Source organism: Cervus elaphus, chromosome X (assembly GCF_910594005.1).
Source record: "Cervus elaphus chromosome X, mCerEla1.1, whole genome shotgun sequence".
Lineage (NCBI taxonomy): Eukaryota > Metazoa > Chordata > Mammalia > Artiodactyla > Cervidae > Cervus > Cervus elaphus.
This window is the reverse complement of record NC_057848.1, coordinates 73,794,156-73,819,498: the sequence shown is the minus strand read 5'-3', so window position 1 is coordinate 73,819,498 and position 25,343 is coordinate 73,794,156. Positions and strand designations below refer to the sequence as shown.

Sequence of the window (25,343 nt, the reverse complement as noted above, 5' to 3'; positions counted from 1 at the left end):
TATTAAACCAAGTCAGCACTGACATTTCCAACTCACTGTGGGCCAACTTTTGGTCCATAGTTCAACCAACCAGACAAACTAATAAGAGCCCTTTCTAACTCCCAGAGTGGCAATATTAAATGCAGAATCTATGCTTAATGAATCATTTTGGCCTGATCTAGATTTCTGTGGGGAGGCTGATCCCACTGGGGGTCAGGAGGCTGCTTCCAACTGAGGGTGGGGAGGATTCTTCTACTGGCAAGGATGACTCACCAGACTTGATGGGATCAGTGTCCCCAGCTTCATCAGGGTCTCCCCACACAGCTCTATCACAATGTACAGAATCCCATTCTTTCCAAGTCAGTGCCCTCATTTTAACAGGAAACACTCTAGTGGCAGAATTCAACTTCCACTGTAATTCAACCAGTTGCAGGATGAGTGTTTGCATGTGATCATTAGCAATCGCAACCCTGTATCTACGGGAGATGAGTGTCTCCTTATGGGTACACATAGAATCTTTTAGGTCTCTTGCTGTAAACTGAGCTACTCCTTTTCCTTCACCACTCTTTCCAACTACATTGGGAGCAACCAGGAAGCTCATCATATCTATTGCTGTTCCAGAAATGTTGAAAAGTTTCATATACACTGTCAGAGAACACCTTGCACCCAGCATTTCTTTCAAGTGGTTCATCAGGCATATCCAAAGTAGATATTTTCCATAAACCAAATGTCATAGACTATTGATGCTGTCTTTACTACAAAGTCATTAGCAGATTTAAACCTAAGCAGATTCCAGAGCTAATTCTAGAGACACCAGAACCATTTGAGAAAACTCATTTTTTTTTTAATTGCAGTATAGTGGCTATACAGAACTATATGTTATAGATGTACAATATAGTGATTTACAATTTTAAAAGTTATGCTCCATTTATAACTATTACAAAATACTGGCTATATTCCCCATGTTTTGCAATATATCCTTGTAGCTTATTTTATACATAATTGTTTGTACCTTTTACTCCCCTATTTCTATCTTGCCCCTTCCTCCCTCCCTCTCCTGACTCGTAACCACTAGTTTGTTCTCTGTGTCTGTGAGTCAGCATCTGCTAAGTTCATATTCAGTTGTTGTTCAGTTGCTCAGTCATGTCCTACTCTTTGTGACCCCATGGACTGCAGCACGCCAGGCTTCCCAGTCCTTCACCATCTCCTGGAACTTGCTCAATCTCATGTCCATTGAGATGGTGATGCCATCCAACCATCTCACACTCTGTCCTCCCCTTCTTCTCCTGCATTCAATATTTCCCAACCTCAGGGTCTTTTCTAATGAGTCAGTTCTTTGCACCAGTTGGCCAAATTATTGGAGTTTCAACTTTAGCATCAGTCCTTCCAATGAATATTCAGGACTGATTTCCTTTAGGATGGACTGGTTGGCTCTCCTTGCAGTCCACAGGACTCTCAGGAGTATTCTCCCACACCACAGTTCAAAAGCATCAATTTTTTGGTGCTCAGCCTTCTATATGGTCCAACACTCACATCCATACATGGCTACTGGAAAAATCATAGCTTTGACTAGATTGACCTTTGTCAGCAAAGTAATGTCTCTGCTTTTTAATGCACTGTCTAGGCTCTTCATAGTTTTTCTTCCAAGGAGCAAGCATCTTTTAATTTCATGGCTGCAGTAACTATCTGCAGGGATTTTGGAGCCCAAGAAAATGAAGTCTGTCACTGTTTCCATTGTTTTCACATATATTTGCCCTGAAGTGATGGGACCAGATTAGTTTTTGGAATGTTGAGTTTTAATCCAGCTTTTTCACTCTCTTCATTCACCTTCATTAAGAGACTCTTTAGTTCCTCTTCACTTTGTGCCATAAGGTTGGTATCATTTGAGTATCTGAGGTTATTAGTCTGTTTTATTTTTTATTTTTATTTTTTGTTTTATTTCTTAAATTCAACATCTAAGTGAGATCATAAAGTATTTTTCTTTCTCTGTCTGACTCATTTCACTTAGCATATTGCCCTCCATGACCATCCATGTTGCAGTAAATGGCAAAATGCCATTCATTTTTATGCCTATGTAGTATTCCATTATGTGTATATGTGTGTGTGTGTGTGCGCGTACCACACTTTATTTATGCATTCATCCATTGGTGGACACTTAGATTGCTTCCGTATCTGACAATTTTAAACAATTCTACCATGAACATTGGGGTGCTTGTATCTTTTCAAAATAGTGTTTTTGTTTTTTTTCAGATATATAACCAGGAATAGAATTGCTGGGTCACATAGCTCAATTTAGTTTTCTGAGAAACGTCCCTACTGTTTTCCAAAGTGACTGTGCCAATTTACATTCCCACCAACATTGCACAAATATTCCCTATTTGCCACATTCTTGCTATCATTTGTTATTTGTGTTCTTTTTGATGATAGACATTCTCACAGGTCTGAGGCGACATGTCATTGTGATTTTGATTTCCATTTCCCTGATGTGTTAGTGATGTTGAGCATCTTTTCATGTGCCTGTTGGCCATCTGAATATCTACCTTAGAAAAGGTCCTTTTGCCATGCTCTTCTCCAGCATATCTTCCCAACTCAGGGATTGAGCCCTCATCTCTTACGTCTTCTGCCTTGGCAAGCAAGTTCTTTACCAGTAGTGCCACCTGGGAAGCCCATTTGTTTATTTTTGCTTTCATTTCCTTTACTTTAGGAGATGGATCCGAAAACAAGGCTGTTGTGATTTCTGTCAAAAAGTGTTCTGCCCAAGTTTTCATGCAGAAGTTTTCCATATTCAATCTTACACATAGGTCTCAAATCCATTTTGAGTTTGTTTTTGCATAGAGTATTAGATCATGTTCTAATTTCATTCTTTTACATGCAGCTGTCCAGTTTTCCCAGTACCACTTACTGGAGAGAATCTCTTTTCTCTACTGTACAGTGTATTCTGGCCTCCTTTGATGTAGATTAGTTGACCATAGGTGCATAGGCTTGTTCCTATGATTTCTATCCTAATTCATTGATCTGTATGTCTGTTTTTGTGCCAGTACAATACTGTTTTGATTACTATAGCTTCATAGTATAGTCTAAGGTCAAGAAGCTTGGTTCCTCCAGCTCTGTTCTTTTTTCTTTTTACTTTATTTGACAGTGTCTAGTCCTTGTTGCAGCACATGGGATCTTTGATATTCATTGAGGAATGTGGGATCCTCAGGTGCAGCATTCGAAATCTTCAGTTTCAGCACCTGGGATCTTTTTAGATGTGGCATGCAGGGTCTTTAGCTGCAGCCACAGCATGTGAACTCTATGTTGTGACATGTGAATCTCTGTTGTAGCATGCTAACTCTTAGTTGCTGCATTTGGGATCTAGTTCTCTGATCAGGGATCAAACCTGGGCCCCCTACATTGAGAGAATGGAGTCTTAGCCACTGGACCACCACTGAAGTCCCTCCAACTCTATTCTTTTTTCCCAAGATGGTCTTGGCTATTTGGGGTCTTATGTGTCCATACAAATTTCTAGTTCTATGCAAAATACCATTGGTAATTTGAATCTATAGATTGCCTTGTGTAGTATAGTCATCTTACAAAATTGATTCTTCCAATGCAAGAACATGGTAAAGTTTTCCATCTTGTCATTCTATCTTCAATTTCACTTGTCAGTATCTTGCAGTTTTCCAAGTACAGGTCTTTTGCCTCCTTAGCTAGGTTTATTTCTAGGTAGTTTATTCTCTTAGATACAGTTAAATGGGATTATTTAATGGTAAATGGGTAATACCCTGAAGTTCTCTTTCTGCTACATGCTGTTAGTGTACAGAAATACAAATAGATTTTTATATATTAATTTTGTATACTGCAACTTCACTGAATTCATCGACGAGCTCTAGTAGTTTTCTGGACCAGGACCCTGGGAGGTCTCTCAGCCAGAACAAAATGGAGCCTGAAGTTGCCATGGGTAGCCAAGGGGAGCAGGAGTGGGTGAGCATCTCTCAGAAATATGTAGGGGCAACCAGAACATACAGAGAGGAAAAGGAGGGGGCTGGGTTTCAGCCATTGGCAGGGAGCACCCTGCCACCATCCTGATCGCTGAGGAGGCAGCTGAGAGTTTCTGCGGGGTCCCAGACAGTCTAAAATGGAACTTGCCTTTTCAGAGGTATGAGGCATCCCCGGGTCACATGGGAGGGCACTGAGTAGGGCTTCTGGCTATGGGAAACACTGGGCAATTCTATCTAGTTCACCCGAGCTGTGTCTAGAAACATTTAATTCAGACGGTGTTTCAGCACCCAGTTTCCATAATCGACATGGAAGCCCACCCCCAGTGGTGATGGGAGGCTTCCATCATTGAACCAAAGTCCACTGGGAGATCAGTGCTTATGAGCCTCAGATCACCACATGGCAGTCTTAAGTGTGAGGACCCTGGCCACCTCCGGTACCTCCTCCGAGTCTTCAGGAACCCATGAGGCAGGTGCCCCTCAGATTACCCATGTGGGGAAGCAGAGTCTCAGATTGGTTGAGCCAGGCAGCTGGGATCAGCAGGGCTGTGGTGCCCGACATGGCATCTCCTCATCCGAGCCCTCTCTCTCACCCACTGGGCCGAGTGCTTGGGTCCCAGATGGCTGATGCCACAAGGTCAGAGGCATTTCTCATTCTGTAAGGCTCGGGAAGATTCTCAACCCCAGGATCAGTGTTGGGGTGGGGGGCATTAGTGGGGTGGGGGGCATTAGTAGGGTGGGTTGCCCATGGGGGCCGCCCTGTATGGCCACCTCTGTGATGCTAGAGCGCCAGGCCCAAGAGCAGGATGGCAGCTCTCATGGCCTGGACCCAGAGCCAGACGGAGGTCCCGTGGACAGCGGTCACAGGAAAGGGAGCCACACTTTGCATGAAAGCCCAGGGTGATCACCCCCTCCCACATGCCTGGGACCGAAGTGTCAGACCCAGGCCAGCCTGGGATGGTCATAGCCAGGCTGCTGAGCCCATAGGATGGCAGCCTGTACTCCTGTGTCCCCAGGACATTACCCATCGCCTGCACAGCCCCCACCCTGGGGCTCCTGCAGACTAACGGCAGGGCCCAGAGAGGGTCTGTGTGGGGGCCTGGCTGCCCAGCCAGTGACAGTGCACATAGGGCCAGGTGACTGTACCCTTGACCATGGACGACCACCCTGGACATGGCTGTGCTTGAGCGCAAGGGTGCCATGCCGAACCCTCAAGGCATGTATGACCACAGAGGAGAGGCTGACTTTGAGGGTCACACGTCTGTCAGTGAGTGTCTCCCTGGCCTCAGGGCTCCAGGACCAGAAGGCCATGCCCAGTTTGCATGAGTGCTCAGCCTGAGACTTCACACTCATGCACAAGTGTCATGGTGCCCACTTCCAGGACAAGCTTGAACCAGGAGGCTGACATGCTGACCTGCCTGGGTGAAACCGGCCCTTTATTAGGTCACATAATGACTGCCTTGTGATGTCAGCCCTGAGGAAGCAAAGGCCTTTGGTGAGGGGCAGAACACCCTTGTGACCCTGGACTGCTCCTGGCCATTGCACTGTCCCATTTCCAGGAAGGAGGGACATTCCACCCACCGTGGGGCTGTGGACAAGGAGAGTGCCGTGATGGATGGGGTGCCCGGCTTCCAGGGCGCTCCCTTTTTTCTAAACACAGGGCCTCTTGTCTTCTGCTCAGGGAGCTGTGCCCCTCCCTGTGGACCTTTCAGTTGCCCTGGCCCAGCTCATGCCCACTGGTTCACAGCTTCAGGCTGCAGCTAGAAGAGAGCACTTTCCAGGCTTGGAGTTAAGAGCCTTTGTTGAAGAGGCTGCACACCGAGTGTGCTGCCCTGCCTGGGGGAGAGGGCAGCCTCCTCTCTGTCCTCTTTCCCAGGAAGTGGTGGACCATCGTCAGCAGTCACCACTTTGTGTCCATCTGATGGGAGGAAGTTGGCACTTGGATAGGCATCAGTGAGGAGCTCTTTGAGAACATTTTGGAGAGGGTGGGCTCAGACAAGGTATTTGAGACAGACTGCATGAAGAGCTTTTTCCATCAGCTTAGCTTGTATGGATTCAGCAAAGCGTGCTAGGATGTGCTCACCTCCCTCTGCCTGACCACCCTGCTCATGCAGGATCCACCTGTCTGTGTCCTCAGCAAGGTAAAGGCACGGGTGTACCTGCTGGGCCCTGGGGGTTGGGTGGGTGCCAACCTCAGGGCTGCCGGGGTTGTGGCCAGCCTGCCGGGAGAGCTGTGTGTAAAGACACGCCTGGGGACCAGCATGACTCCTGGAGCTGCCAGTGCTGCGTGCTGCGTTGGGGAGTTGTGAGGGGGAGAGCCTAAGCGTTCTTAGCACAAAGAAGTCACTGCCCTTCCTCTCTTTCTCCAGCGGGGATGTCTGTGTGAGATGATGGAGGTGAGCTGAATGCACAGTAGGGATCAGGTCAGGATACCCGGGGACCAGGAGTCACTCTGTAGCACTGACCCATGGGCCCTTAGATCACATTCACACCAGGGAAAGAGATGACACTGCTCAATGCTGGACCTTCCTGTCCTCCTGCCAGGGCACAAATGGGCCCAGGGTGGTGGCAGGTGGGGGAAGGGGTTTGTGTGCCCCCATGACTCCCTCAGGGCTCAGACCTGAAAGAAGTCGCCAGCAAGCTGGGAGACCTGGAGTCGATCCCTGGGTTGAGAAGACCTCTTGGAGGAAGGCATGGCAAGCCACTCCAGTATTTTTGCCAGGAGAATCCAGACAGGCAGAGGAGGCCCCTGAGAAAGGACGTGGGGCAGTGTAAGCCAGGCTTCTGTCAGCCCCAGCACTGAGCTGCCATGACACCTGACCAAGCTGCTCACTTCCAAGTCAAAATGCTGCCCCTTGTGAAGGTTTGCTGCCTGGTGAACACCTTAACTTTTCAGAAGGTTTCATTTGATTTTTTGTCTTGACTTCCGTATGCCTCCTCACCTGGAATCACATACAGATTCTGCTATTTAAAAACCACGTTCCCAGAAACCTCAGCATGTGTGGCGCCTGCTTACCTGTAAAGCTATAGAGAAAGCGAAGATGTGCATATTGCAATCTCAAGTCACCTGCTTGTCACAAAAGGCACCTTTTATTCACAAAGTCAAGGCTGCCTGAAATCAAAAGACCCATGTCATACTTCACTCCACCCACTCAGTCCTTGGTAATTCTTGACTGATGTCTGCGGAGTGAAGTGGCTAAGCATGGGTCTTCCTGGGCAGGGCAGATGCGGCAGCCTAAGGTCACACAGGAGTGGAGGGAGGGAGCATTACCCTTATGGGCTGGCCCTGGACAGTCAACTGTCTTGAGCCCCAGGCATGCCGGGTCACCCGAGGAGAGGCCAGGTGGCTCTAGAGGTGGGGAGGCTGGAAGAGTCTGATTACTGGATGACAGAAACAAGGCTTAGCCTGTGAGGAGCAAACTTGGTGGTGGTCTGGAGTGGCAGCTCTCTGCAGGAGGAATCGCCTGGGACTCCGTGGAAACTGTCATGAGGAAGGGCCCTAGGATGAATCAGTCTACAAACTGGCAGGGGAGGCTGATGAGACAACATGGCCTGGGTTTTGTCCATGCCCAGACTCACATACAAGGCCTGTGAATGGGCAGCAAGGTGCTCAGCCTTCTGCTGAGCCTCTGGAATGGGAGGGAAGGTCCCCATCTCTAGGGAAGGTGAGTGGTTACCTGTGCTCCTTGACTGTCATGGGTGCAGCAGCCCCCCATCCAGCATCTGTGCTGGGACTGCAGCCTTCTCTCAAGTGTTAAGAAGGCACCCTCCTGAGAGAGGATGAGGGGGTCCAGGCACCCCGGAACAGAGGGCCCCATAGAACACAACTCCACCCCTACTGGGCCTCCTGGGGGCCCCCGTCTGGGCTGTCAGGCTGAGACCCCAAGCCCCCTTACTTCCTCAGTGAACTCAGGGATTCCGAGCCTTGGTCTTTGGGGCACAGTCACAGGTGGGCAGAGGGAGGTGCACACGTCCTGCCCAGGTTCGAGGTGAGGACCAGAGGAGACTGAGGGTCCCCAGGGGATGCATGTGCCACTCTCCCAACAGGCCTGGGGGACCAGGGGAAGGCGTCCAGATGTGACGTCACTGATCCCGATGGGAAGGGAGAAGTGAGGGCCTGGGTCAGGTGCCCGTGTTCAGGTCAGCAGAGTGAAGGAGTACAGCGGTGTCAAGAGTCAAGGTAGAACCCTGAGGGGCACTCTGGGACTCCAGGACATCCAGGTCATCAGTGCTCTCAGCCCTGGGAAACCCCAGCAGGGTTGGGGTAATGAGCCCCCTTCTCCTGCTTGCCTCTCAGGGGTCCCGGTTGGGGAGGGTCTGGTTCCACGGGGAGCAATGTCGGGGTAAGAGTGTGGTACCCAGATCTGCTGAGAGTCAGAGTGAAGTGCAGGAGGAGGGTTGAGGAATGTGAGGGCAACCTCTCAGCTCTGGAGAACCCTGGGCTTGGAGCCCTGATGTTATGTCCGCAGACTCCCCCTGGGAGTCTCCGGTCAGTGATGGCCTGGTGTGAGGGCCCTGTCTCTGGTCAACACAAGGGGCATCCCCAGACCTGCCAGAGCTCGAGATGAGGACCTTGAGGGAGGACACAGGCAACCCCACAGGTCCTGAACCTGCTTTCAGCCCGAGGCGACTCTGCTGGCTACATGGGCACACGGTCTAGGGACACTGGAGACGTGATATAAGGGGCAGGGCCTCAGAGATTGGAGAGGAGATTCTTAGGTTCTGAAGGAGTTTTGGTGAGGACCCTGACGGAGGACTGAGGACCCTGGGGGAGGACTGAGGGGACCCCTCAAGAGGAGACTTTTAAGTGGCCTGTGTCAGACAATCCCGGGTGTGATTTTCGGTCAAGGCCCATGGACCCCATCTGTCCCCTGCCTCATCCCTGTCTGTGGTTTCATCCCAGGCAATGCACTCTTGGTCGAGATGAGTGAGCTGAGCAAGTCAAGCAGGCACGAGGAAGACCTTCAGTACCCAGGGAAGCCCAGGGTGTGGTGGAGGTTCAGCTCTTGGGGGCTGAGGTCTGGGATTCTGCATCCCCCTTGGCCTCCTCTGCCCCTGGGTAGGACAGCCACTCTGCCCGCTATGAGTTCCTGTGGGGTCCCCAGGCCTATCTGGAGACCAGCAAGTGGCAAGTCATGGCATTTGTGCTCAGGGTCAAACAAAGGGCTTTGAGGGCCTTCCCAGCCCTGTCTGCAGAGGCTGCAAGGGAGGAGGAAGAGGGGGCCTGAGCCAGAACAGGAGCCAGGTGATCCTTCCCTCTGTCATTGAAGAGGGAGTGGTCAGCCTTCTCAGAAGTGAGGGCCTGTGCAAGTTTGGGGAACTGCTGTGTAGCATCTTTGGGTTCCTCTTTTCTATGATGACATGGAGATTCATCTCTGCTTTCTTTAGAAACATTTCAAACTTTGATAGTTTAATAGAAGGCTAAATAACATGTAATGTCTTAGTTTGTGAATGATGAGGATCAAAATGTGTTTGTAGTTACCGAGTTCAAGTACAAGAGTTTTGCTCTTTTGTAAAAGAGATGGGGAAGTCTTCCATTTTGTTTTGTGACCCTGAAATGGATACATTGGAATTGGATTTAGAACTGTTCTGGAAACGTGAGCTTACCTAGCAGCAATACTGATGGGGGAAGATTCAGATATTAATAAAGGTAATCATAGTGAATTCATGTTTCTGTCCTTTTGGGGTATCACTCTCAAAAGCTAAGTTATCTGTTTATTTTGGTTTGTCTGCATTATTTACGGAAGTAGCCGACAATTAATCTGAGTCCTTGCCCACTGGCTCATTTATTCTGAAGACCTTTACAGAGCCTCTGCTCCCTGAAACGCTGTGTTAGCAGTGAAGACACAAGGGGAATCAGGGCACCCCCACACCTAGAGTGATGGTCTAGGAGCAAGAGTCGCACAAGGAAGCTCGAGAGACATCCCCTCGTCCCACAGAACAAGCAACACAGGGCGCGGCTCCAGGAGGAGCACCCTGGGGTTGGTGCATGTACCAGGGCTCTTTGGGGCTTTGGGAAGCTGGCTTCTTTCTGTGACAGGTGATTGTGATGAGGCTGCAAGGGGGCACCCCTCTGTATTTCATTGTGCCTTAGGGGTAATGGGGTAGTCTGAAAGGGACCAATGATGTGAGGTGTCCTTTTGCATCTTGGATAAACCCCAAAGAGATGTGTTTATGGGGCAGGACGGAAAGGGGTTCTGGCTCTTGTCACATTGCTGTTGACCACAGGGGCAAAGGAGGTGTTTTCCAAACCATATCTTCTAGGAATCCTGCAGAACTTTGATCACACTCTTTTGAAGTGACGACCAAGAAATCCATGTAACTACCCTCTCTTTCTTGGTAACAGGGACACAGAACCCAAGATGTTAATGAGCTTTAAAATATCTTCTTTTGTAATTGGCCATTACTCAAGGACTTGTGGACCTAACAGAAGCAGAAGATACTAAGAAGATATGGCAAGAATACACAGAAGAACTATATAAAAAAGATCTTTATGACTCAGATAATCACGATTGAGTGTTCACTCACCTAGAGCCAGACATCCTGGAATGTGAAGTCAAGTGGGCCTTAGGAAGCATCACTATGAACAATGCTAGTGGAGTTGATGGAAGCCAGTTGAGCTATTTCAAATCCTAAATGATGATGCTGTGAATGTGCTGCACTCAACATGCCAACAAATTTGGGTAACTTAGAAGTGGCCACAGGACTGGAAAAAGTCAGTTTTCTTTCCAATCCCAAAGAAAGGCAATGCCAAAGATTGCTCAAACTACTGCACGATTGCACTCATCTCAAACACTAGTAAAGTAATGCTAAAAATTCTCTGGCTCACTTGTCAACACTGCCCTTAGTTTCGGATTGGGTTATTTGGGTGGTTGTTCGGTGTCATAATAAGCACAATATAGCTTGTGTTTCTGTGTTCCTGTTGACTTTTCAAAGAAGAGGTTTTGGATTTTAAGCAAGTGATTTCATTTCTATGCATGATCATAGTTTTTATCCTGGGATTTAATAAGGAAGAACAGGCACAAAGCAATCTTTCCTAAACCAAACAAGTTAAGTTCTCCCAAATTAATATATTCTACTGCATAATAATATTATTTTAAAAACAATGGTTGAATATATTCTAACTTTCATGTCAGTTGGGTACATAGCATGTGGAGAGTTTCATTCTGTATTGACCAAATGTGACTACATACAGGATTTGGGATTATCTCCTACTGTGTAGACTGAAGCGACTTAGCAGCAGCAGCAGTGTGGATCTTTGGACAAAATTATGCGAAAGTTTCCTACTCTTCCTGACTTTTTTTTTTGGGTTTTGTCATACATTGATATGAATCAGCCATAGATTTACACTTATTCCCCATCCCGATCCCCCCTCCCATCTCCCTCTCCACCAGATTCCTCTGGGTCTTCCCAGTGCACCAGGCCCAAGCACTTGTCTCATGCATCCCACCTGGGCTGGTGATCTGTTTCACCATAGATAGTATACATGCTGTTCTTTTGAAACATCCCACCCTCACCTTCTCCCACAGAGTTCAAAAGTCTGTTCTGTATTTCTGTGTCTCTTTTTCTGTTTTGCATATAGGGTTATCGTTACCATCTTTCTAAATTCCATATATATGTGTTAGTATGCTGTAATGTTCTTTATCTTTCTGGCTTACTTCACTCTGTATAAGGGGCTCCAGTTTCATCCATCTCATTAGGACTGGTTCAAATGAATTCTTTTTGACGGCTGAGTAAAATTCCATGGTGTATATGTACCACAGCTTCCTTATCCATTCATCTGCTGATGGGCATCTAGGTTGCTTCCATGTCCTGGCTATTATAAACAGTGCTGCGATGAACATTGGGGTGCACGTGTCTCTTTCAGATCTGGTTTCCTCAGTGTGTATGCCCAGAAGTGGTATTCCTGGGTCATATGGCAGTTCTATTTCCAGTTTTTTAAGGAATCTCCACACTGTTTTCCATAGTGGCTGTACTAGTTTACATTCCCACCAACAGTGTAAGAGGGTTCCCTTTTCTCCACAGCCTCTCCAGCATTTATTTCTTGTAGACTTTTGGATAGCAGCCATCCTGACTGGTGTGTAATGGTACCTCATTGTGGTTTTGATTTGCATTTCTCTAATAATGAGTGATGTTGAGCACCTTTTCATGTGTTTGTTAGCCATCTGTATGTCTTCTTTGGAGAAATGTCTGTTTAGTTCTCTGGCCCATTTTTTGATTGGGTCATTTATTTTTCTGGAATTGAGCTGCAGGAGTTGCTTGTATATTTTTGAGATTAATCCTTTGTCTGTTTCTTCATTTGCTATTATTTTCTCCCAATCTGACGGCTGTCTTTTCACCTTACTTATAGTTTCCTTTGTAGTGCAAAAGCTTTTAAGTTTCATTAGGTCCCATTTGTTTAGTTTTGCTTTTATTTCCAATATTCTGGGAGGTGGGTCATAGAGGATCTTGCTGTGATTTATGTCGGAGAGTGTTTTGCCTATGTTCTCCTCTAGGAGTTTTATAGTTTCTGGTCTTACATTTAGATCTTTAATCCATTTTGAGTTTATTTTTGTGTATGGTGTTAGAAAGTGTTCTAGTTTCATTCTTTTGCAAGTGGTTGACCAGTTTTCCCAGCACCACTTGTTAAAGAGGTTGTCTTTTTTCCATTGTATATCCTTGCCTCCTTTGTCAAAGATAAGGTGTCCATAGGTTCGTGGATTTATCTCTGGGCTTTCTATTCTGTTCCATTGATCTATATTTCTGTCTTTGTGCCAGTACCATACTGTCTTGATGACTGTGGCTTTGTAGTAGAGTCTGAAGTCAGGCAGGTTGATTCCTTCAGTTCCATTCTTCTTTTTCAAGATTACTTTGGCTATTCGAGGTTTTTTGTATTTCCATACAAATTGTGAAATTCTTTGGTCTAGTTCTGTGAAAAATACCGTTGGTAGCTTGATAGGGATTGCATTGAATGTATAGATTGCTTTGGGTAGAATAGCCATTTTGACAATATTGATTCTTCCAATCCATGAACACGGTATGTTTCTCCATCTGTTTGTGTCCTCTTTGATTTCTTTCATCAGTGTTTTATAGTTTTCTATGTATAGGTCTTTTGTTTCTTTAGGTAGATATACTCCTAAGTATTTTATTCTTTTTGTTGCAATGGTGAATGGTATTGTTTCCTTAAGTTCTCTTTCTGTTTTTTCATTGTTAGTATATAGGAATGCAAGGGATTTCTGTGTGTTAATTTTATATCCTGCAACTTTACTATATTCGTTGATTAGTTCTAGTAATTTTCTGGTAGAGTCTTTAGGGTTTTCTATATAGAGGATCATGTCATCTGCAAACAGTGAGAGTTTCACTTCTTCTTTTCCTATCTGGATCCCTTTTACTTCCCCATGAGGACTGCCTACTGGCACCCTCAACCAAGGAGGAAACATGCTTGCTCCTTTGGAAATAGGAAGTGTGACATATTTCCAAAATGCAGGACTATGTTTATAGTAGGATTTTTAAGAAACTCCTAACAGACAAAAAGCCAAGGGCAGTTAGTTGAATAGAATGCTGTCCTGGGAATGACCAGTTGTGTCCCAGGAAGTATGCCTGTTATGCTATCATTAGTCATGCACCTTCTTAAGACAAAAGTGAACGAAAACACACAGGTCACAATAACTCATCTGTGCAATGACATAGGAAGGGGTTGACACGGTCATGGGCAAAGCATGCACGGGTGAGCACCTGGAGGCTAAGCACCTCATCAGCTAGGAAACATCCATGCTGAGCATTTTATGGAGCCCATGCTGAGTGTGCTCACTCAGTTTAGACACAGTTTCTGGTCCATCTAAATCATCAAGGGTGGACTGCCTTGAGAACAGCATGGTTGCTTCCGTGTAGCAGCTAGCAGCACAAACAGTTACAGAGGCACAGTGTTAAAACAGCACCAGAACACGAGTCACAGACCTCAGACCCAGATGCGCCTACATGTCGCAGACCACACGCCACTCCAGCACCACGGACAGTGGAAATGGCACCAGGGCTCCAGGACAGAGAGAAGACAAGATAGCACTGGGCTGAGAACAGATCTGCTGATAAAGGATGAAGTGTCACTCTCTGGGTGGGACAGGGAACTAGAATAATGACAAGTCCTGACCTCTCACAGAGCAGAATTCATCTTTACAATTGTATAGCTGAGGGTTTTTGTTTTTTTTTTTCTTCAGTACAGGAAATATATATTTTTTCCATATATTTACTTTTATTGAGTTTGTTAATGACACATAGTTTTTGCACTGCCAAACCATGCCTGAGAATTCAAACAAAGAAATGGTACAATGGACAGCCTCATCCACCCATCATACAGCATATTAAAACTTGATTCATGTGCACTTTGATAATTCCACAATCTTTTAAAAAGTTGTAACAAGGGTTGGGATTTTTAAGTCTCCTTGCAGGTCTTTAGATTTCTATGCCATTAAATAACTTTTCCATATATTCATCTCTGTTCCCCAATAACATAATCCCCAACAAAATTTTGCTGGAAAAAATGCACTTTTCAGGGGAAATATGTGGCTCAAGGTTCAAGAGATTATTTGTTAAAAGATTTTTGGTTCCCAAATGAAGTCTTCAAATTAACCAAGAATCCTTTGTTTCTCAATCATCCAACCTCTCCTTGGCTGGCTCAGCTACTCACCCAAGCACATCAGAACATAGGCATCCTGCCTGCCACCTCAAGTAACTCCAACATTATTGCCCAGATACAGTTTGCAGGTCCCATCAGGTGATTCTGTTAGCTTCCCAGGAGTGGGATTCCTGCATTGACACTTTTATCAAGACTCAACTCCTAGAGGAAAATGCTCCCACAACAGGATAGTTTTACTCACCCATTTGCTTCACTCTTGCCAGTAGCAAGTCTGCAACTCCTACATTTGGCAAAGGGGTTTTATTATAGAGAAACCCAGACTCTGCATCAAGTGGTCACATGCCACTTTGAAATATTTCTACTGAAGATACAAAACTAGGAAATTACGAGACTATCTCATTAGATGAAAAGACTTCTCAGTAATCCTGGGTAGCGTCCTGGTGTCCCTCTTCAGGACTAAAAATTACTGGATAGTTTAAGCTGTAATTATTAAAAACAGAAGTGCTACATCACCTGTCTTTCGCCCCTGACGCTCCAAATGATCAACTTAAAGACACACCAGAAGTTTGATACCAAAGCTAGGCTAGGACAATCACTGCATCTACAGAATACCTAACACCTTAAATGTTTGGGCACAAGTGCATCTGGAATTCTTGTCAAAGATCATGCAAGATCTGTGAAACTTAAGTGTGTTTCAGGTTGAGGTTCTGCTCTTACTGCTTTAAACTTGTAAGGACAGGACAGTGATTCCCTTGGCCTGAGCAGAAACTAAACAAAGTCTTTCCACCAGTTTACTATGCAATTTAGACCTGATTAGAGGAGGCTTTAGCAGCACCTGAAGTAGAGCCCCCTGCATTTACTGCCCTTTACATTAAAGGCCATTTGGTTCCACTCTAGGGATTGGCAAATTCATGAGACATTTCACAATTCCAATGTATACTTCAGGTTACTGAGCTAAGCAATATGCTCTGTCAAAGAACTATTCCAAGTGATAGCAAAAAAAAAAAAAGCCTTAATATGGAACACAGAAAAAGCATTACCCAAATAAAAAATTACTAAAAGAAATAAGATTCTTCCCTCCTACCCCTTTCCCCACTTGGTGACCCAAGTTTGGTTGAATTTAATTTGTGGTTACCTCAGAATACAACTCAAAGTTTTAAATTATAAGTCAGAGCCCTACAGATTATCCAAGCACATCAGTTCTTTTGAGAGCGGCATGTTCCAGGAAGACTAATCCAGCCACAGTCCACCTCAGAGTATTCCTTATAGATGGGGCACAGGACAGATTAATTAAGGTCACTTAAATCTTCATCTTTTACAGCAGATCAGAACCCAGATGGCTGACTTTCTGCAGGATTTCTGATAGGAATCCAGTAGAGCTGGTTTCAAGTTTCACATCAACACTTAATAGCTGTAACCTTCTTATCCAGAAGTTGTGATCCACATGAAGTCCACAATGACTGCAGCAAATCTGAGGTAGTCAACCCTTACGAAGGCTTAGTATCTGAACATAAAAAGATTTTGATATGACCACTGGCTGCAGTTTTTGATTTTTTTTTTTCGTACTCGCAGAGTAATTATGAAAGAACACTGCTGAATCTAGTTTGAACATTAATATAACTATGAAAACCCCCCTAAAGCCAATACACATAAAGAGCAGTTGTAACACTTAAACTTCCATAGTGCAACATGGTCAGTCACGTACACCAAGTGGTCTGCATCGGCTGTAGATCCAGCAGAGATCAGATGGATGGCTGTCCGTGGTGGTTAGCTGTGGTTTAGTTACCTTAGAAGGGTTAGCAAACACCATTCCTTAATTGTACTGTGTGTGGCTGCTTTTCTGATTCTCAAGCACAGCATACTGGTTGTCTAGCTGAAGTTTAAGGGCCTGGTTTTTTGAAAACTCATCCCTACCTCTAGTTTTGTGTCTTACTACTTCAAAGCTCTTCTCCATTTCTTTATCCTTCCGGCTTTCTACATGCTTGGCAGTGGACTGCAGGGATGGGAACTGCGTGTCACTATAGATTTCCGGTGGTCCTTGTGGTGCTTTCCTTGTTGTGGTCAACCTGGCTCCAGGAGGCTGTACACGCCACTAGTCATTGTCGGTTCTGGGGTTTCTGTAACAACTACTGGAGCAGGAGGTGCTTGTACCGGAGCAGTTTTATTCCAAGGGCCTGAAGATTTTTCTACACCACCACCACCACCTCCACCTCCACCTTCTTCCCAATTATCACTTGGATCTTCTCTTTTTTCAACTTCATCTTCTTCCTTTTCACTTATTTGCATTGCTTGAACTCTTACACCGCTGTAATCAACCTCTTTTTGCTCAAAATTTTTCCACTCATCTTCCTCCTTTGTCACAACCTTGGTGGCGGCCCCAGGGCCAGTGGCCCCCACGCCCGCGGTCCCGCTATCTCCCGGCCGGGTCCCAGCGCCCGCCCCACCGCCCGCCGCGCCCGTGGCTCCGCTGCTCCCGCCAGCGCCTCCCGCCAGCGCCTCCCGCCAGCGCCTCCCGCCGCGCTCGCTGCGCTCGCCGCCCGGTTGCTCCGCTCCTTCTTCTTCTTTTTATCTCTCTTGGCGAAGAAGTTGTCTAGGCTCCGCTCCTCCGTCTCAGCCATGGCCGAGGCCTCCTTGGCCCGGATGGGTGGGGCCGGCGGCTGGCGCGGCCCGCCGGGGCTCCGAGCTCGGGGTCGAGGCCGGCTTGGCGCTCAAGCTCCCAGGCGCGGCGACGCCTCAGTCCCTCGGGGTCGCTGAGGCGTGTGCAGCCGGGCGACCGCACCCCCCGCCCCCCGCCTGCTGGCGGACGGTGGTACGGTCCTCCTAGGGGCTCGCGTGCCGCTGCCGCCGCCCGAGCCCGCCCGGGCTGGAGCTGCTGCCGCGATCGCAATCCAGGATCCCGCCCGCTCCACATCTGGAGGGAAAAAGGAACGCGCGGGCCAGAGGCTCCGGCGAGAGTGCTGGGTTACCGGCGGCGAGTGCAGGAGGAAGACGCGAGCACGCAGGCCGGGAGAGGAGGGGACAGGGATATTTTATTCAGAGCCTCTCTTCCCCAATCCTGAGTTCAGATCTTATGCAGAAATACCTACTCAAGTAAAATTTATGTAAAACTGGCATTTAAGAAAACAGTTTCCAAAAGAGAAGAAGGAAGCTCAGGATTGACTGCAACAAACTGAATTTTCCACCCCATCTTCTGAGTGATATTCAGTTGAACCAAACTGGATGGCTTGAAGAAGAGATGCTGGTTTCATATGCCACTGGATATAACCAACATCAAAAAGAAAAGAAAAGTAATGGTACAAAGGCAGCAACATAGGAAGTCCAAAAGTGGCAGGGTCACTTTGTCTGTTAACTGTTCATTGGGCCTAATGAGAGGTATTCTCTGTGATCATATTCTAGGTCTCATTGGGTGTCAGCAGACTGAGATCCTACTGACTGAATCCTCAGCGCCTGTCACTCAACAGTCTGGGAGAAAATCAAGGTAGATTCAGGACTGAGCTGCTACAGCTCAGATGGAGGTATGATTGCAGTTCACATGCAGAGTTTAACTCCAGAGAGGAACACCCCCTTAAGCTCTTGTCATGGAGGCTCAAATAATAACCACTCTGAATGTACCTAGGAATGTTCCTTGGGATGTCACAAATGTTTCCTGAAGGAACTTTAATTTATTTTCTGGGAAGGTAGAGGATGTCTGATTTCATAAAACAGCCATTTTTTACATCTGGATTTGAAAGAAATCATGACTGTTCCAATAAGTCAAAGGGAACATAAGCACATTTGTTAGGTTCCTACCCTAATCTCCTCTACTGTCTGCTGAAGAGAAAAGTGGGTGAGACGGGGCAGGTGGGGCAACTCCTTGCAGGCTGGGTCCTTGAGGGTCCAGGCCACATAGAGCATGTGGGTCCCTGCATCCCTTTTGGGGGTGGTGCTACGTTCCCCAGTGCACAGGTGTGGTGACAGCAAAATTCCACACTAGGGTCGCTCCCAGAGAAGGCCACTGTCTCCTCAGAAATCAGTGTGGCTTCCTATGGACTCTATTGCAGACACACAATTGTTTGGAAAGTTTGAAAGTTTCCTAAACAAACAAACAAAATAGAAGTTCTCCTTGGCCTTTAAGAAGAGGGCAAATAAGTTCACTCACTTTCTAAGGGCATAAATGACCTATAGTTTGTCTCCCTTTTCTTTACGTTACAAATAATGAGTAAAAGGACCTTAAAAATAATTTTAAAGGTATTGGTTTTCTAGTAGTAAATTTATGGATGGATTGACCATTTAAAAATGTTGGAATATTTTGACAGGCAGTCTTTGTTAAAAGGCAAACAATGAATTTTAATATCTCCCACCTCACAGGTTTTGACTATGGGTACAGATTTGTCATCTTGGATCAGATTTAAAGGCAGTTACTTGATTTTATTTTAGCCAGTCTTTGTTTTCTTTTTCTTAAACTCTCTCCCAAATTTGCGGTTTACAATATGTAGTTACTTTCTTAACTGACCATATTATTAGTTGTTACACAGCTGAAAGTTACAAATGCAGGAACTGTGTATATTTATTTCATGAACAACTGATTTTCAGTTCAATTTCTAATTTTCTGTTTGATTCATTTGGTTCAGAGTTTGGTTCTGGAGCCACTAATCTTAAGCCAGGCTCAAGCATATTACTCAGGAAGCCTGTGAAATGCCTGAAGTTCTATGGGAAAAAAATGTGTAATTATGTGGGGTTTTCCCCTGTGGGAACCAGTCTACAGCCTCATGAACTTTCATGAGAAGTTCATGTCCCCATCAAATGGGAATGATAACAGTACATTTCAAGGGGTAGGTTAAGGAAGAAATGAGGAAACCCACACACACTGTCAGTGAAGCCCTGGGGAAGGGTCAGTGCAGGGGCCTGTGTGAAGCAGGGGTGTGACCCCACAACTCGGAAGGTGGGGCCCACAGAACCACTTCTCAAATTTTTATGATTCTGTATCATAAAGTAAAATTTCTGAAAGGAGCAGATGGAGGACAGCAACAGGTGGCAGAAGATTCCAGAACAGAAGATACTTTGTGGAACAGCATTTTAAAGGCATTGAAGATGCAGTTCTTGATACAGTTACTCATTTTATGTCAGGAGGCTCGTGTGACTTCACTCCAGCTTGGAAATACATGTCCTGGTCCTGTGGGCCATCTGGGTCTTTCTAATAATTTATTACTGATTGCTGCTACTCTCTGCCTGGAGCAGGGGCAGCAATGCTCTGCTGGGCCATGCCCACGTAGACAGCCCAGAGCAGCTGGCACCCCCAAGGTTCTGATTAGCTTGCACCTCTCCCATCATCTTGCACCTCTGTCATTCCTGTGGAAAGCAGCACCACCATGGAGTACATGACATACCTGGACATGCTGTCATGGGAATTCAAGCTGTCCGTCCTGGGGGCAGTCTGTGTGCCTGCAGCGGTGCCAGCATGGCCGTCGATGGTGTCCAGTCCTGAGTCCCTGGAAAGGTTCATGATGTGGTTCTGGTAGTACATGTGGATGCACTCCCGGGTCGGGACGATGCCCTGTGGAGAGGGAGTCACTGTCACAGCCCTGTGTAGACACTGGTGCTTCTCAGTATGGACAACACTCCACCATCACGCACACGTTGAGCTGGATGAAAAATCAATGTAGTCAAGCTGAGGATTGATGTCAACTCACTGAATTAATGGTGCCAGATGCTACTGGGTCATGATGAACAGGAAATCCCCCTTAGTTTAAGGGTGGTCAATTGTATGGTCAAATGTATGGTCAAAAGTATGAACCTGCAGTTGTGAAATTAATAAATCATGGGGATGCAATGGTGACTAGAGTTAACGATACTGTATTATGTATTGAAAAGTTATTAGGAGAATAGATCTTCAAAGCCTTCAAAAGAAAGAATTTATAACAGGTGCAGTGATGGAGGTTAACTAGACTTACTGTGGTTCTCATTTTACAATATACACAAATGCCAAAGTTATTATGTTGTAAGCTTGAAATGAATACAATGGTGTATGTCACCCACATCTCAAAAAAAAAAAAATTAAAAACAAATTCCTTCTCATATGTAAATAATTTTTTAAGTGAGAGTAACCTTTCTAGCTGTGACTATTTTTTTCAAATGTAATCTATAAACTTTCTATGGCTATGATTTGTCTTAGCCGCTCAGTCATGTTCAACTCTTTGCCACCCCATGGACTGTAGCCCGTCCAGATCTTCCATCCGTGGGATTTCTCAGGGAAGGACATTGGAGTGGGTTGCCATTCGCTTCTCCAGGGAATCCTCTGGACCCAACGTTTGAACCAGGTCTCCTGCATTGCAGGTGGTTTCTTTACAATCTGAGCCTCCAGGCGTGTATTTTCCTAATTTTCCCTATAAGATGGTTCAGGTCAAACATCCCAGACTAAAGCACATGATCCTGTATGAGACACAGCAGAGTCAGTGCAGCTGGGGACCACGGTGACGAGAGGGGACAGAGTGAAACTCCTGGCCGAGATCCCAGGAATGTGTGTGTGTGCATGTGCGTGTGTGTGTGTGTGTGTGTGTGTGTGTGTGTGTGTAGTGTGTATATTTTCATTCTGAGTATGGAATATACTGAAATATATATTTAAAATAAAGCAGAGGTGTTACGCGAATACTGGAGAGGGAGGATTTTGTCTGAGCCTTCGTGGAGATCTGGACCCTGGCTGTCAGAACCTTTGTGACTCGGGCAGTAGTGAAGAAGGGGGATGAGGAGCAGGCCTCACTTCAGCTGAGTAGCCTGCCTCTGATCTGTTTAGGAGCCTGATCCCCACTCCATCCCCCAGTTAAATAGTCCATGGACACAAAGGGTGGAGAATCACTGTTAAGGACCAATCATCTAATTTTCTACATGCCCAACTGACAACATCCAAATAGCATAAGGGAATTTCAGCAAGATCACATTATAGTCCCTTGACCATTGTTAGAGGATTCTGAAATTTACAAAGTCTGGGAATCAAGAAAAATCTTCATAGGCAGTGTTGCTGGAATAACCTCCCCACTGCAGAAGTAGAAGCAAAGACAGACCCTGAGCCCCAGTGGGAGACACATGACATCCATTGCTATGCCCTGGAAAAGCCCTGTGACATGAGCAGCATTTTGGGTACTTGGGTTTCAACAGAGGAGAAAGACACCTAGAGATATTAAGTGCCAAGGCTACAAACAAGAGAAGAGCTGATGTCCAGACCCAGGTTCCTGGATCCAAAAGCCCAGACGCTGGATCATGTCATTTTCATCATGAGTACAAATAGCAGCCCCTCTGTGTGCCCTATGCATTGGCCCAGCCTATGAGCTACATGGACACACATCCACTTAGAAAAGGAGTTATCCACCCTCATGGACCTGTGGGATACAAATAACGGGCTTCTGTGCCAATGCCTGGGCTCCTGCTCTATGCTCAATGCACAGAACATTCAAATTCACTTGCTATATCTTTGTGGGAATGAGAGTTAAGAATCCATTTTAATATCCATTGCTATGTATCTGACATCTCCATGCCTTGGGAAAGATAGAAGGATTAAGAAGGCAGACATGGTCAAGGAGGAAAAGGAAATTAAATACTTTACAATGTATTACATATTAGGTTTAGCACCTCATTTTTATATTCACACCCTCCAAGCACTGCACGGAGCTTTCTGCCATGGAAGCTCTTATTCCTAACCACATTTAATTAAAACTGAAGCTGAAAATACAAAAGGCAATTCATTTAAAAAATGGTCAGAGCACTGAATAGACATTTCTCCAAAGAAGACAAAGATGTCCAAAAGACACATGAAAAGAGTCTCAGTATTCTTAATTATCAGACAAAGATAAATCAAAAGTCCAAAGTAGTATCACCTTACACTGGACAGAATGGCCATAAAAAAAAAAAAACCTACAAAGAATAAATGCTGGGGGAATGAGTTGAAGATGGCGGAGGAGTAGGACGAGGAGGGCACTTTCTCTCCTACAAATTCATCAAAAGATTAACTGAACGCAGAGCAAACTTCGCAAAACAACTTCTGATCGCTAGCTGAGGTCATCAGGCGCCCAGAAAAGCAGCCCATTGTCTTCGAAAGGAGGTAGGAAAAAATATAAAAGATAAAAAGTGAGACAAAAGAGCTAAGGACGGAGATCCGTCCCGGGAAGGGAGTCTTAGGCGGCATTGCTTGGGGTAGGGTCTGGGCCTGAGTGCCCTGAGGACAATCGGAGGGAACTTCTGTGATTTGCCAACCTGAACTGTGGGAGACCAGAAGAGAGTAAATTAACCGGCCAAACACACTGCCAGCCGTTCGCAAAACAAAGAGACCGAGAAAGTCCAGAGAAGAGCTCGCAGGCTGCGGACTGGCCCAGCCCTGCCGGAGGCAGGAGGCAGGGGGGAGGGGAAGGTCGCGGCAAGACACAGGGCGCAGGCACCCGACCGGCGTGGGTGGGGACTGGGGCTGGGGACGCGGAGGGCAGAAGGCACACGCACCCGACTGGCGCCAGCGGAAACTGAAACTGGGTCCGTGGAAGGGAGTGGGCACACCACACCTGGGGAGAGTGCGCCCACCAAGCCCCTGGCTGCCTGGACCGCTCTGATGGGGAAGGCACAGAGAGCAGGCGCAGCTTTTCATTCCGCGCTTTTGTGGAACACCCGAGGACTGGAACCTCGCGCAGAGCGGGGCGCACTCCATATAGAACAGCCGGGAGCCTGAGCAGCGGAGACGGAGCAAGCAGCGTCAGCCCCTCCCAGCAGCGGCTAGCCCGTCCCCGCGGCACCAGCCCGTCCCCATAGCACCAGCCCCTCCCTGCAGCGCCAGCCCCTCCCTGCAGTGCCAGCCTCTCCCCACAGCACCAGCCCCTCCCCGCAGCGCCAGGCCCTCCCTGCAGCGCCAGCCCCTCCCCGCAGAGCGACGGAACTAGCTACCTGAATAAGAGTCCACCTCCGCCCGCCTGTGTCAGGGCAGAAATGAGGCTCTGAAGAGACCGGCAAACAGAAGCCAAATAAACAAAGGGAACCGCTTCAGAAGGGACTGGTACAACAGATTAAAATCCCTGTAGAAAACACCGACTACACCGGAAGGGGCCTGTAGATATCGAGAAGTGTAAGCTGGAACGAGGAGCTATCTGAAACTGAGCCGAACCCACACTGACCGCAACAGCTCCAGAGAAACTCCTAGATATAATTTTACTTTTTTCTCCTTTTTTTTTCCTTTTTTTCTTTTTTATTTTTTCTCTTTTATTTTCCTTTAAAATTCCCTATTACTCCCCCATTACTCCTTAACTTTCATTTCCATAGATTTTTATGATTTTTTTAATTAGGGGAAAAAAAATTTTTTTCTTTCTTTTTTTTTTCTTTTTTCTTCTTCTTCTTATTTTCTTTCCTTTTTCTCTTCTATTTTCTATTTTTCTTTTTCTCTTATTTCTTTTAAAGTCCTCTAGTACTCCTCTACTACTCCTTAATTTTCATTTTCAATACACTATATCCTTACAAAAAAAAAAAAAAGAGAAGCCCTATTTTTAAACCAAAGATTATTCTCTCCCAATCTTGACTCTCTGTTTTCTACCTCAGAACACCTCTATTTCCTCCTTTCCCCTTCTCTTCCCAATCCAATTCTGTGAATCTTTGTAGGTGACTGGGCTACAGAGAACACTCTGGGAACAGACAGCTGCATAGATCTGTCTCTCTCCTCTTGAGTCCCCCTTTTTCTCCTCCTGCTCATCTCTATCTCCCTCCTCCCTCTCCTCTTCTTCATGTAACTCTGTGAACCTCTCTGGGTGTCCCTAATGGGGGAGAACCTTTTCGCCATTAACCTAGAAGTTTTCTTATCAGTGCTGTATAGTTGGAGAAGTCCTGAGACTACAGGAAGAATAAAACTGAAATCCAGAGGCAGGAGACTTAAGCCCAAAACCTGAGAACACCAGAAAACTCCTGGCTACATGGAACTTTAAGTAATAAGTGACCGTCCAAAAGCCTCCATACCTACACTGAAACCAACCACCACCCAAGAGCCAATAAGTTTTAGAGCAAGACATACCACGCAAATTCTCCAGCAACGCAGGAACGTAGCCCTGAACGTCAACATACAGGCTGCCCAAGGTCACACCTAACACATAGACCCATCTCAAAACTCATTCCTGGGCACTGCATTGCTCTCCAAAGAGAAGAAATCAAGTTCCACGCACCAGAACACTGACGCACGCTTCCCTAACCAGGAAACCTTGACAAGCCAATCGTCTAACCCCACCCACTGGGTAAATCCTCCACAATAAAAAGGAACCACAGACCACCAGAATACAGAAAGCCCACTCCAGACACAGCAATCTAAACAAGATGAAAAGGCAAAGAAATACCCAACAGGTAAAGGAACATGAAAAATGCCCACCAAGTCAAACAAAAGAGGAGGAGATAGGGAATCTACCTGAAAAAGAATTTAGAATAATGATAATAAAAATGATCCAAAATCTTGAAAACAAAATGGAGTTACAGATAAATAGCCTGGAAACAAAGATTGAAAAGATACAAGAAATGTTTAATAAAGACCTAGAAGAAATAAAAAAGAGTCAATTAAAAATGAATAATGCAATGAATGAGATCAAAAACACTTTGGAGGGAACCAACAGTAGAATAACGGAGGTAGAAGATAGGATAAGTGAGGTAGAAGATAAAATGGTGGAAATAAATGAAGCAGAGAGGAAAAAAGAAAAAAGGATCAAAAGAAATGAGGACAACCTCAGGGACCTCTGGGACAATGTGAAAGGCCCCAACATTCGAATCATAGGAGTTCCAGAAGAAGAAGACAA

At 46.1% G+C, this 25,343-nt stretch overlaps 2 protein-coding genes and 1 pseudogene across 10 annotated transcripts in view; 2 read left to right on the top strand and 1 right to left on the bottom strand.

The window, feature by feature from the left end:
* The window catches only part of LOC122689843 (melanoma-associated antigen 10-like), a 335,391-nt gene that overhangs the window by 120,820 nt on the left and 189,228 nt on the right, over positions 1–25,343 (top strand). The window lies entirely within an intron of this gene.
* The window catches only part of LOC122689847 (melanoma-associated antigen 10-like), a 596,047-nt gene that overhangs the window by 542,658 nt on the left and 28,046 nt on the right, over positions 1–25,343 (top strand). The window lies entirely within an intron of this gene.
* On the bottom strand, positions 14,225–17,338 carry LOC122689842 (annotated as a pseudogene). Its single transcript, XR_006339936.1, has one exon. The product of XR_006339936.1 is annotated as a protein CDV3 homolog (transcript).